This window comes from Aythya ferina (assembly GCF_964211825.1).
Source record: "Aythya ferina genome assembly, chromosome: 1".
In the NCBI taxonomy this organism is placed as follows: domain Eukaryota; kingdom Metazoa; phylum Chordata; class Aves; order Anseriformes; family Anatidae; genus Aythya; species Aythya ferina.
The window spans coordinates 180,609,834-180,623,725 of NC_140296.1; the positions used below are offsets into that span (position 1 = coordinate 180,609,834).

The 13,892-nt window shown below is 42.3% G+C and overlaps 1 protein-coding gene across 1 annotated transcript in view; it reads left to right on the top strand.

Annotated features, from left to right (window-relative positions):
* MET (MET proto-oncogene, receptor tyrosine kinase) overlaps positions 1 to 13,892 on the top strand; it is a 134,448-nt gene that overhangs the window by 11,401 nt on the left and 109,155 nt on the right. Inside the window, exon 3 of the mRNA XM_084513708.1 lies at positions 1,100 to 1,201. The gene's annotated coding sequence lies outside the window, so the exon portion shown is untranslated. The remainder of the gene's footprint in view (positions 1 to 1,099; positions 1,202 to 13,892) is intronic.

Consider the following 13,892-nt stretch of genomic DNA (forward strand, 5'->3'; position numbering starts at 1 on the left):
GTTTCGTTACAGCTATGCCACGGCTGTGTTACAAGGGTCAACAATGTGATCATGGTTTGTGGGATATGCATATCATATTTTTGACTTCCGTTACACACAATCCAGTGTTTTGCTGCTGTTACAGTTGGAAGACTTTCAAAAAATGTTGTGTAAAATGGAAAGCTTGCAAAAAAAACTTTCTTTCCAGCCTCATAAAGGAACATTTTGCTTCTGTGTTTCATTAGAAGGCAAAGCTTCAGAAAGTCACACAGATAGCTGGAAAAAGCCTTGTGTACTTTCAGGGCAAGAGCAGGAGAACTTATGAAAAGAAGAGCCACCTTGTGAGTTGCTTTACACCTGTATCATTTTTTAACCGTTTTCTTATGATGAGAGACAAAATCTGAGTGGGGAGCAGTGAGCCATTTGATCTTTAATGCTCCACAGATGATAATTTGTAGATCTTCCTTATGACCAGTTACCATCTTCTGTCCATAGCAGTAGGGATTCACAGTCAACGGTATTTCTAGGCCACCTCTGACCCACATTTTTAAATTTCATAGCATTCAGTAGGTCAGTAGTGAAGAAAGGGGCCTGCTTAGAGCCTCAGTATTTTCCATAAATCAGCAACATCAGTATTATTTATTAACTTCAGAATTCTTGAAAGGTATTTCAGAAATAATATAATATAATATAATATAATATAATATAATATAATATAATATAATATAATATAATTCAGAAATAATATAACAGAAAACAAGCTTTTACATGAAGTTAGAAAAGCTCTGCACATTTGCCTAGCCAGGGCTATAGTTCTTCAGCAGAACTTCACATATGAACTCATGGCAAATGCAGCTTTCATTTCATTCTTAACAGGGGATAGACAGATCTATAGATAGATAAAAATCTATAGATAGATAAAAAATCTATAGGTAGATGAAAAGCTAGCTTTTTATTATCTCCCCTCCAGTGGATACCAAGCACCTATGCTTAAAATTGATATTTATTTTTTTTAATATTTTAAGCATGAGTACCCTGGGGCTCTGTGGCAACCCTATAAATCACAGCCTATTTGCCTTCTTAAAGAACTTTTTTATTTTTTTCCAAGCAATCAATGAAGGAAACGTCACTCAGAAATCAAGTTCTTTCTGCCAGACAATATCCTCTGCTACCTTGCTGATCACCTCATTCCTGCTACAGAAACAGACAATGTGGAGCTGAGGTGAGTCCATAGTGAAATATTTTATTTATATATAAGCAAGAGCCTTTGATCTCTTCAATTAGGTACCAGTGTTTGCAGTCTGTCTTTCCTAGACAACCTGCCAAAGGAGAAAAGTTTCACCAGAAGACAATGCCAATGGAACTAAGCTGAACTTTCCTTCTGAACTGCTCTATGCACATTACCTGCACCCAACAAAACTGCTTCAAAGAAGTTTGTTTTTTTTTTTCTCAGAATGGAAGTTCAAAGCCAAATAGCCTCAAGAATCACTAGCCAGATTCGGTATTCCAATAGTTGCTGTTGTATTTTTTCCATCCAAAATAGCTTGAGATAAATCAAAATATTCTGCAGCAACTTTTTAATTTCATTGTAATTGTAAATTAAAAAGCTAGCTGCAAATTAGTTTCTACAGTATTGAAATAATTCACAATTATCATTTCAGCTTTTCTGCTTCATAAAACATGCATTTTCACATGCTTTGCTATAATCAGTTACCTAAAAATATGGGAATTCCTACAGAGCTGGAGTTCCCTTTTGCAGCTTGCCTTGGGGCTGGCTCTTAAAATGTGAAGGATAAGAAGAAATCTTTGCACAGATCCCTCTCTCCAGAAGGCACTTCTTTGGGGAACCTTGTGTAAACAAAGCTAACACTGATCAGGCAGTCCTGGGATTGAAAAAAAAAAAAAAAAAGATAAAAAAAGCTTACATTACAGAATGATGGAACCACAGAATGGCTGAGGTTGGCAGGGACCTCTGGAGGCTATCTGATCCAACCCCCTGCTCAAGCAGAGACACCCTGAGCTGACTGCCCAGGACCACATCTGTGTGGCATTTGAAGATCTCCAAAGAGGGAGACTCCAGGACCTCTCTGGGCAGCCTGTGCCAGTGCTCAGTCAGTTGCACATAGCACAGCAGTGCTTCCTGATGTTCAGAGGGAATCTCCTGTGTTCCAGTTTGTGCCTGTTACCTCTTGTCCTGACACTGGGCACCACTGAAAAGAGCATGGCTCTATCTTCCTTGCATCATCCCTTCAGGTATTTACATATAATGTAGGATTTATGTATTTATGAAGTCCTGGTTGCCATAATTCCACTGACTTTAGCTGGAGCAGTTCTGAACTTTGTGTGAGTGTATGCAGTTCCTACCTCACATGTAGCTTTGGAGAACTGAGCATCCTCCACCAAGCACTAAGCACTATCGGCAGGGATCCTCTTCAAGAAAAGTCAAAGGCATTCCCTAACCTGCCAAACAGACTTGGACCTGCCTGGGACAGATTTCGACTTTCAAAATGGAGATATTTCTCTGGAAAACTTACGTAATGTAGCGAATCTTCTAAATCTCTATGATTCAGAAGAGGATAAATTCTACCTCCTGTGTGCATTTGTGCATTAGTAGCTACGTGGGCTTTCACACTGTCTAGTGAAGGGATAGTGTGTGGCACAGCACATCTGCCATGCTGCGCCCTGCATCTCACCTTCACTTGAGGCACACTGCTGTCTGGTGTCCCATGTTTGCCAGGTCCAAGCCAAGCCACCTGGAGTTGCTGTAGGAGATGAGAATAAGGCCTTTCCCTCTCACGCCTCAATGCCAACCACTTCTGGTGAACAACTGACCCATACAGATAGCCTGTTTCGGGAGTCACTGGACATAGGCAATAACCCTCTTAACTAAGACTGTGCAGAGAAGAAAATCCAGGCTTTACTGATAGGAATGATGTATATCATGGAGCTTAGGGAGGGTGGCTTATAAATGAATAGCTGCTTTCTCAGAAAGTATTAAATTATTGTGGAGAGCTGCTGGCAGCACTGTGTACTGAGATGGATAAAAATCAGAGTCAGAGTTGGGATGTGTCATAAGGAATTTAATTACCAGATTTCTGGCTATCAGTGTCAGAATTTTGATTGGCTTCTCAATGGAAAAAAAAAAAAAGAAAAAAAAAAAAAGAAAAAAAAAAAAAAGAATAATGTTATTGATGTAGAATTAATGTTGTTTTAATTAGAAATAACATTTTAATTAAAAATGATGGCTAACTGTTCATTGTAAAAGTGCCATGATTGTTATACTCTAACAAAATATTTGTGCTTGAAAGTGGATAATACTAGAACAACACCTGCTTTTTACAAGGCACCTTTTATCAGTAGATCTCATTAGTATGACCCACTATGAATAGGATAATCTTACAAAAGCACTTGGAAATGTTTATTAAACATTAATGAGTTCTGTCCACAGCCCCTGGGGGGAAAAAACATGCTCATATAACAATTTGCCAGTTGGATAAACTGAGGCAGGTGGTTTATGCAAATTATTAGAGGTCAACACAGAAAAATAGCACCTCGTGCACCCCGAATGCACCTGTCCTCACCAAACAGTTTCCGCACACTTTGCATATGTATTTTATTGAATTGAATTTACAAAGACTCTTCTAAAACGCTGCTGCCACAGCTGCAGGCAAGGTAGCATCTGGAAAAATATGCAATAATACACTTATTAAATATGAATACATTCAAAATACGAGGCAGGCATCATGGCTCTGTAGAAAGTCCATCTTCAGAGCCACTGGAGTTCGGACACAGGTTATGAAGTGGAAAGATGGATTAACTGCTGAGAACAGAAACTTCTGTTCCATATCCACCTCCTTATTTCATCCCATATTCCTCCTTTTATTGTTTGTTTACAAAAAAAATCAACATATTAATGGAAAATAATAGTCTGTCACCCAAGCTTAAATGGGATTGGGTTAGCAACAATCCACTGCGCAATCTCGTACATCTGGAATCTGGTTATAAATCAGAGCCACTGGCGGTTATCCCATTTTACTGCTGTACAACAATGCGGGTAGAAAGTCTTTTCAGACTTATTTTTTCAATAAACAGCGAGAAGCAGGGCATGGGGATGCTTACGTGTGTGCCAATCTGGAAGGAGCCCTCCCTGAGGAGCAGCTTGTCTGAGCACTGCTGCTCACGGCGGGGATGCTGGTGGGGCCGCAGCACGGGACCCGTGTGGGGCTCTTCTGCACGGCCCCACGGCCCTGCTGACTGCTCCACATGCATATCAGCAGGCAGATTGCTCAATGGTTTGCAAAACCATCCTGATGAGAATTTTAAAGTCTCTTCCAATCCATAAATCATGTTTTCAGAGGCGCTATTTAAGTAGAGCTAACAAGCCGTTAGCGATAGACTGCTATCGGCCAGTCTGCAAAAATGCTGAAGCGTTGTTTGACAAGCAGGAGTGGTGACATTTCTGAAAGATTGTCACAACATTAGTTATTTAATATTGTACAGAAGTCAAAGACTTTTCCCTGCACAGGGATATTTCTATCACAGATTCAGCATACTAAATAATGAATACCGACAGGAGTACTAGCAGCTAAAAGTGAGAACTAATTGACATTTTGGACACTATGGTAGGGGCCTAGTAAGCAAACCTTGTTGAAGTTTTGTTGAATATTCAGATACAGATGCTAAGCTGAGAACATAAGCAGCAAGTGATTAAAAAGGTAAATACTATTCAATTATAGTCTCAGTAGTTATGTTTTTCTGGTTATTTTTAAATCTACCCAAGGAGCAAATATTCATGATGTGATTTTTAAAACACAGTTCAATTAAACATAAATTGATTAATTTTAATCTTCTAGGAGCTTTCGGTAATTGTTTGAGATAATGAAATGAACATGCAAAATACCTAGAGGTTTGTAGTCACTGCAGTCCTCTTCTCCGGGAAGCAAAAATCAACGTTCTTGTCTATGTTGGACAGAACAGCCTAATAAATGAACACCACCCAAAAGGTTCATCTGTTCTCTCCAAGGCTGTACAGTAACTATGTTTGTTTGGGTTTTGGTTGGGATTTTGCTTTTCAGAAAATGTCATGCTCCTTTAATTAGTTTGACGTGTGTTTATTTTCTAGCTTCACTATGCATTTACTACTTTTTACTCCATGTGGTACTGCAGAACCCCTGAAGCACCTTGAAGGACACATAACTGCATCTGCTGCTGGCAGCCCAGCAGCTGCACTGCTGTCCAACAAGTCGCAAATGCAGAACCCATGCAGGATCCAGAAAAAAACAAATCTGACTTGTCCATGCTGATGAAAGTCATCAAGGTTTTTAAAGCAATTTGCATCTTTGAACTTGAGATTTGACCACAACATGAAGGGTTAGCAAATGTGGGAGCTAGCACTGCAGTTTCTATTCTCACATTTCAGAGTAGGACTGCCAGTTTGTTTATCTTCAGTCAGCCAATTCTAGCTCTTTAATTCAAGGGGAGATCTTACGTGATATAGTCATGTGTAACAAAGGAAGACAGACTGCCTTCATGATAGGTAAACCTGTTAGTATACCTATCAGAATAGCAATCAAAATGAACACGGTAGATGAGCAGCCTCCAGAAATATCCTGAAGGCATGACAAGGTTATTTTTTCCTGGGCACAATATAATTACATAATACTGCTATGAGAAAGACGATTGTTGTATTCAAATTATCCTGGCAGCTGTAGATTTGCTACAATAGCTTTATTAATGCAATCAGAGAATAATGCTCCAAGTCATCTTGAAAGCCCATAGCCCAATTCAGCCATGGCTTTCATCCTGTTGACATCAAAAGAATCAGTCAGTGAGTGTTGTCTGCTCCACCAGTCTCACAGGAGCAGAAGGGAGAGACAAAAGACATATGAGGTATCCTGGAAGACACAGTGGCTTGTTTTTAGGATAGTCAGGCTTCATCCCTAAACCCCATTGATCACTCCTTACTTGACCCGAAACTTTGCAAATTTTGCTCTTGACTTCCCTTAACCAAATAATTCCTCTTTTGCCACTGGGTGTTTTTTAGAAAGGGGCTCAGATAGAAGTGAGCACAGGGACATTGGGAAGTGAGAATACCTCACCAAGCAACTCAGCTGAGATGGAAAACACAAGTTTGACAGAGATCATAAATGCATGAAGCATCTCAGACTATGACACAAGGCCCAGACAATCATTTTGTTACAGGTGGAAAATCTTTGATTCTTATCAAGGAAGCAAAACTGGAACCGAGCATGGTGTACATCAACACATTTTAAATTCACAATGTGGATAGAAGGAAATTTCTCCCCATTTTCATTTCTCTCCCCATTCTTGTTAGCTTAGGTAGCTGACTGGAAAGAAAAAAAAAAAAAAAACACAACAACAACAACAAAAAACACTCAGAGATGAACTCAAGCAAATCAGAGACTTATGCTAAAGAGTTCAAAAGCATGAGAGAGTCCCACTTGGGCAAACAGCGGCATGAGTGATCTGAAGAGCAGGCTGAACGTGGAAGAGGAAGGTAACTGGAAATGCAATGCTAGAACCTGCTGCTGCCGCAGGGCAACTGGAGCAATGCTGCAGGCTATGAGTTAATATATTTACTTATTTATCTATTAAAAAAAATAATCTAACAAAATATCACATGAACAAGAACAGAGGCAGAAAAATAGATAACATTCAAGAAGCAGTCAGGCTGAGCTCTAATAAAATAGTACCCAAGGAGTTAAGAAAAAAAACATCCTATGCAATACCTTTGGGTCCAAATACCTTGGAAAAATCAGTCTGAAGTTGTTTGAAAGCAACTGTGGATAGTGTGCAATGCTCAGTAGTTTCAAGCAATAAAGTATCCTGCAGGTTAACTACACAACAGAAGAGTCAGAGCACACAGAAGCAGGTGGTCAGTTCATGTTTTTCAATTTCCACTGTGCTCAGCACTTTGTGTATGCATATCTCAAGTGCAGTCATTTATAATGTCATAAGCATAACTTCTAAAAAACATTCTTCCACTGCAGCACCAAGCAGCTCTCTGACAGAATTAGCATGGCTTCTTGAAAGGGGAGACTAGTTGATGATATGCAAACTCTTCTTATTATAATGTTTTCTGACAGTTGTTTTTTTTTTATTATTATTATTATTTTTATATTTTTTGTGAGAACTGGCCATTTACCGGACAACATTTCATGTTTTTCAAAAAGCAGATTACCAGAAATCTAATTATTTTTTTTCCTTAAAGCAGATTACCAGAAATCTAAATCATCTTTTAATTTATTTTTTTTTCCTAAAAAAAAAAAAAAAAAAAAAAAAACACAACACAAAACAGTTCAGGATTGTCCCTGTGGTGGTTCATGAAAGCTTTAGCTGTCTCCAGTCCCCTCTGTTGCCCAGGTTTTGTAGCTGGGCTAGATATTGTATAATGAGTCCTGCAGCAGGTCAGTAACAGGGAAAAAACCACCAAGGGAGGAGCGGTTTGTTTAAGAAGCCCACACAACTGAGGATTTTGGAGTGTGAAGCGTGCAGACTATTGCTCTCATGAGACACTTGAGGTATCAAAACAAAACCATTTTCAATTGAAAACATGAGCCTCATTTTTCATCATAAAGCAGAATTTTCATTAAGAAAAATTATTTCCGAGCAGCTCCAAAAACAACAGTCCAGTGGCAAACACAGTTCAATGGCTTATTAAAACCGAAGTGCGGAATTTGCATGTTATGAAATTGGGGCACGTCCAGGATCTTCTCGGAAAAAAAGGACCAGGGGACCTTTGCTAATCATTAACAGCCACGGATGCCAGTGATAACACCTCATCCAAAACCTGTTACCTCCAAAACACTGCACCTCCCTAAGACCTGGTGAAGTAGGAAATCGGGAAGTGTTCAGGGGAATCTCAGCAACTAATAAATGTTTATTTTTGTTCAGACTCCTTTCCTTCACCCTCAAGCAAACAATTCAATGTTCATAGCTCCTTCTCTATCTGCGTTAAGATGGAGCAGCCCTTCCTACACCTGATTGCCGCTGTTATCAGCACCACTGAATCACAGGCAAGGTGCATGTCAGCAAGGAAGGTGTCAGACATTTTCTGAACTGAAGCGACTCCCCAGAGCACGTGTTTGAAAACCCAAATGAGTGAGGGACAGCCAATCGAAGTACTTTAAGGTCATTAAAAAGCTCTTGTTCCTTAACACTGGGCAGCTGTGGTTGTTTACTGCCATCGGTTTATTGGCAGCTGTGAACTTGTAAAGGCTCTCAGAGAGCGGGCACTAGCTTAGGGTCATATTGAAGCATCTTAATGAAGATTTTCCTACAAAATCTTTGTCAGCCAAGGGCTGTAACATTCAGAACCTTTTTTTTTCAGCACTCTCAGCGAGTATGTGAGGATGGCACGAAATGACACAGCCCCGAGTAGCGCCACCAGAAGGTGGGTGAGCACCTCGAGAGCAAGCACACCGAGCTGGGTCTGGCCCCACCGGCTGGCACCCTGCCTGAGCGCTGCCGTCTGCAGAGGGCTGCGGACAGACAGGCAGCAGGAATGGACAAATGGACAAAACAGCTGGGAGTCTGTCTGTCATTGCTATGACGGACTGAATGTGTCAGCAGCCCCGGGACAGGGAAAGGCTGACCAAGAGCCTCAAGGAAGGGTCAGATAACAGGGATGGTGGCTTGCCAAGAGCAGAAGCTCGATCCAAAAAGGAAAGCTTCTAATAGCTGGTCAAATCTGCATAATAGCTCAAAAATCTGCAGGAAAAGTCCCCCATTAAAGGATTACAGTTGCAGAGCTGTCTAACAGGGGGAAATGTGAGCCTTACTACATTGCCATTCACTAAACTTCCTATTACTTTTTCTAGGCTTTTTCAAGCTTTCAAGACAGATGTTTGTACAGAAGTTCTGTACTTAAAGAAACAAAGGGGAAAAAAAAGGAAATGAAAAAAAGGTGAAGAAAAAAATGTATATTAGTATATATAGCATACTAATAGTATTCTAGTATGTAGTATATAATATAATACATAGTTTATAGTGCTTAGCTCTATCTTTTTATATTCATTCTGCCTTAGACCTAAGATGATCTGTTACATTCAGGCACCTTTCACAGGAAGCCAGGCTGGGCAAGGGTGTGTAGCTGAAAGAGCAGGTTAGGCACTTAGGTAGCAATCCTCCTGCATGCCTCTGAAGCAGCGTGCTGCATGTCACTCAGCCGTGCACGCCCTTACCTCCTCAGGGAAGAGCAGGGTTCTGGAAAATTCACTTTATTTGCAAAGGCGCATGGAGCAGATCAGCCAGGCACAGCACAGAGGAGTATTGGTCGGACACAGGCTGTCACGGCTCCTTGCATCTACCTATGACAACCATAATAAATACAACACTTAGGTGAAATTGCTGACTCCCTCGTCTTTTGGTTTTAAAATACAATAGTGTTATCGACTTCAGATCCTGCCCGATTTACTTTAATTTGAGCCAGGCCTCTACAGAAAGCTGTTACCCAGGTAACAAATGCCGCGCACCATAATAAGGCAAATTGCTGTTGAAATAAATAGTAATTACGGCCCTGGTTTCAAGAGTATTATCTTCCTCTTTATTTTAAGCTGGCCTCAGGCAAGGCTGCAGGCACTAGCTTTGCTGGAAGTGGGAGCAGGCACCCCCTTCCTTGCCCCTGCTGCACCTCTGGTCATGCGTGTATAGATGCCTTCAAAACGATATTTATTTCCTCAAGGGTGCCTCAGTACCAAGTGTAAATACCAGGAGCAGGAGCCGCTGCTATTTGGGCTCAGCATCTCTCAGCAGCATGCTCACAGAAGAGTTGCCAGCCTCAGCACACCCAGGACCTCACAGGTTTTCTCCAGCACCCCACGGAGCCGTGCCCTGCCCTTGGCCTTGTGCACCAGCTCCCTCCTGAGCGCGGGGCTTGCCTGGCGAATGTGGCTCTCCAGCCCATAGCTCTGTGACTCACAGACAAGTATGAGCTTGAAGGAGGGCAACGAGTGACTAATGCTGTCGTGCCTAGTACAGATGTATTTGCACTCAGAAGGTATTTGCACTGGAAAAGCAGACGTGGAAGGGAAACTGGGTAGCTGCTCTCATTTTTTCCCTTCTTCAACAGTTTTCGGTTGAGTGTGGCCCTCTCATCACATACCACAGCCAGCCCTGGACCAGCCACAGGAGCACCCCTGCAGGGACATGGGGAGGTCTGAGTGGGGCAGCACCAACCACAAGAAGCACACCTTCAGCCCCTGGGATCCCCACAGCCCCACGTCCCACCTTGCTCTGTAGTCATCAGGGCCCCAAGCAAGGAGAAAAAACTGCAGAGTGGATGGGTGAGGAGAAAACTGCCATGAGACCACAAGAGAGATGCGATCACCCCGTCAGAGCTGGGAACTGTCAGCAAACACATGTGCTGGCAAGGGGTATACAGCCTCCCTGCTTGAACCTGCTGCCCACAGCATGTACGAAGGATGCTCAGGTTTGCACTCCACACTGCAGCTCCTCTGCCACCTGCAGATGGGGACTGATGCTCTTCATTGACCCTCTGCAGATAGTGGGGAGCAGAAGACAATCCTTCTGTTCAGCTATAGAAGGTGTCTGTCCAGAAAGAGCAATCACAAGCCCTCCCCTAGATATACTTGCTAGCTTCTACTGGCACCAGATTTACTGGGCTGTAATGAATTTTAAAAAAACAAGCTGCGGTCCTCCAAGGCTGACAGAGCTCACAAGTGGTGGCACTGTCTTTAAACATTCTTCAACTTAATGATCTTCCTGTGATTTCCCTGGTGTTTCCACCTCTGTCATATGTTTGCTGCATAGACCTTACAGCCATTCTGCCTGATAAACTACCATACGTCCCAAATTAATAACAGTGATGTGACAGCAGCCAGGGAAGTGAAAGGATATGGAAAATAAATTTTTAAAATGTCACTTTGTTTAGGAAGATATTTTCTTTCTGTTAGGAGAAGCTTAAGTGAGGGTGGACTTGGCTTGGGGTGGAAGGGGTAAGGCCAGTCCTCCCCTTGGCTTCTGCTCCAGCCTCGGAAGGAGCTGGAGTCCATGGGGAGACCCCTGAGCAATCATGTCCTTGCATCATCTTTCCAGCATGGCTCAGATTTGGTCCAGGCCCCTTTCAGATGGAGCCAGAAGCACATTGTGTGCATCCTCACACGCCTATTCCTGGTAAGGCCTGCACACCTCTTTGGAAATTGAATAGGAGCTTTGAAAGCAAACTGAGCTGCCGCAGTAGTCACTGTGGTGTAACCTCTGGGCTTCTTCCCAGGCAGTGTGTGCTCGGTCAGACTCTAAAAGCACACTGAAAATAAAAGGATCAGCCTTGGAAAGTGAATTTTCACCTACTTTGGCTACTTTTTGAGAGTTCCAAAAATGTGCAGAACACAGATTCATTGCTCCGTTGAGAAAGAATGACATTTTCTACAGCTATCAGCCCAGCTTGCTTAATGAGCCCTGAAAGTACTTAAAATGTGCGGGTGTGTGCATGCATGCATGCATGTCCTGGAGGGCAGGGAGGCAGAGGGAACCAGAGACTTCTTATCAGAAAACACAGCCTGTTTTTTACGGAGTTTGACACACACAATCTTATCTAATTATTCAGAACATTTAACATCACCTAACTCCAGATAAGAATCTCTTTCCTCCTCCACTGCCCTCTCTTTGCTGAAACTTAATACACAGCGACTAACACGGCGCGAAACCGGCACGAAACCGTCTCACTGAGCTCGGAGATGCAAGACGACAACTCGTGACCTTTGCCATTGATTGCCAGCCAAGTTGCATACGTCGAGGAGTCTCGGCAGGCCAACATTTGTCACCGCTCTGACAGTGAAATACGGCTCTGCCCATTGTTCTGCAGAAGTGCAGCAGCAGCCTCAGCCCCCGGCTGGTGGCAACAAGGGGCAGCTTGCTGGGTATCACCCGGAGTTCCCCGGGAGACCCTGATGTGCTGTGCTCCCTGGATAATCTGTTGGGCCTGGGAGAGGACACAGCCATCGGGGCGTAGGGAGAGCTTGGAACATCTCTGGAAACCAGGAGCTCCGGCACTGCCAACTCTGAAAGGGTGAACAAATGTCATGCTTTGAGAAAGGCTATTATAGCTTGGAAGAATAAAAACCCTTCCCCACCAGGGCCCGGTATTTCTGCACTAGGCTGCTGCTTATGAGTCCTGTGCTCTCCAAACTGGGGGTTGTTGACTCTCTCCTGTGCACATTTCGTTTAGCCAAGGGAAAGAAACTCTGAATCAGACTGTTTACTTGGGTGTAGCTGCTCTTCCACTGTGCTGGCCAAATTTGCCTTGTAGGCTTAGAAAAATAGCTAAAGGCCAACCAGGCTGCCAGACAGCTATTCCTCATCATTTGGTGGCCACAACTGAATGGGTACAATTGCAAGGACATTTTGCACCGTGTGAAATAGGCGTGCATGCAGACCAAGCAACTGGACGCTTAATCTCATTTCTGCTGTGTGGGAAAGCTTTTTGCCTACAATTACTGTCTTCACGATAGGATCTGAGTTTTCTGACTCCTAAATTAATGTCCTTAAAAGCATTTAATGATGGAGATGCAGCTAAAAAAACTCGTGCCTTTCCACATCTCTGCAGATGAGTATACCAGAACACCTACATTTTGACAGCACTGGACTCAAAGAGCACGCATCTCTCATTTAAATCTAGTAGCATTACTCCATACCTAGCACCAGAATATAATGATCCTTGCCCATCGAGAGCTGACTTGACAACTGAAAATACCACTGAAACCATGCTGTGATAAAGACATTGGGATGCCCCATTAGTTGATGGAGATACCCTATTAATTTTCTGATTTAAAAAGCATCTGCCACTATTTGGGATGGCAACAGTCCTTTTCTGTTAAGTGAAGTAAATCTGCGAGCCATATGGAGCCAGATCCCAACTTCACAAGGTTTCCAGGCTCCCAGGCCACCAGGCAGTACCCTGAAGTGGTGCCTTCCTATTTTTTAGCATCCTAGGCTGCCAGGTTTATCTCACTTCTGATTCCATATTTAAAAGTGTACAAGCTCTGGTAAAAGAATAAAGGCATTAATTCTAAGTACAAATATTTGTACTTCTGCTTCTAAGCACTGTGGTATTTGACACTGCTCAAATTAAAGCCCCGAGTGTTAATCCGAGACTCTCGTAGCAGCAATATGAATACAGGTTTTCTTCTTTGTTTTCACAGTAACCTTAACCATTCTCTATCTGGAAACAAAAATTCTTCCTTAGGATGCCTCCATGATTTCTGGTTCTTCAAAGGAGTGTTGCTCTGGTAAATCCAGCAAGAATTCTCTTGTCACCTGTGTACGACTGACCATTTCTCTTTTTTGTGTTTAGCAATATATCATTGCAGAATGAGCAAGAAGGGGGTTGGTTCGAAGGTGTATTTTTCTATTTGGTCATTGATCTTAAAAAATATATATATTAATTACTATTTTTTTAAAGTAATGTTATTATTTGTAAGCTCTAAAATTAGTTCAGTAGATTTGTACCCCTAAAAATTTGACTGTAGAGCAGCAACCAGAAGAATATAATGAATACTGTGTTGTGTAGACTGTTGGGTCCACCCAGCCCAATACTTCGTCTGATAACAGGCTACAGCAGAGGCCTAGGAAAGGGCATAAAACAAGGTTGGCACGTAGTAATGCATCCTCAGCCCCAGCAATTTGAAGGTGCTGAGCTTCGGTTTGCATATCACAGACCTTGGTGGGTTTTTCTTGCTTGTTATTTTTTTTTTTTTTTTCAGGAGGGAAAAGTCATGCATAAGACTAGAAAATACACTGAGGAAATGAGATAAATATCAGAACTCTGCTAAAGTCAATAGATTTACATTTGAATAAAACCGGTAGAAGGAGAAAAATAAAGGTACATTTTCAAACGGACTGTGGGTAGGCAGAAAAAAATTGTCTTGACTGAA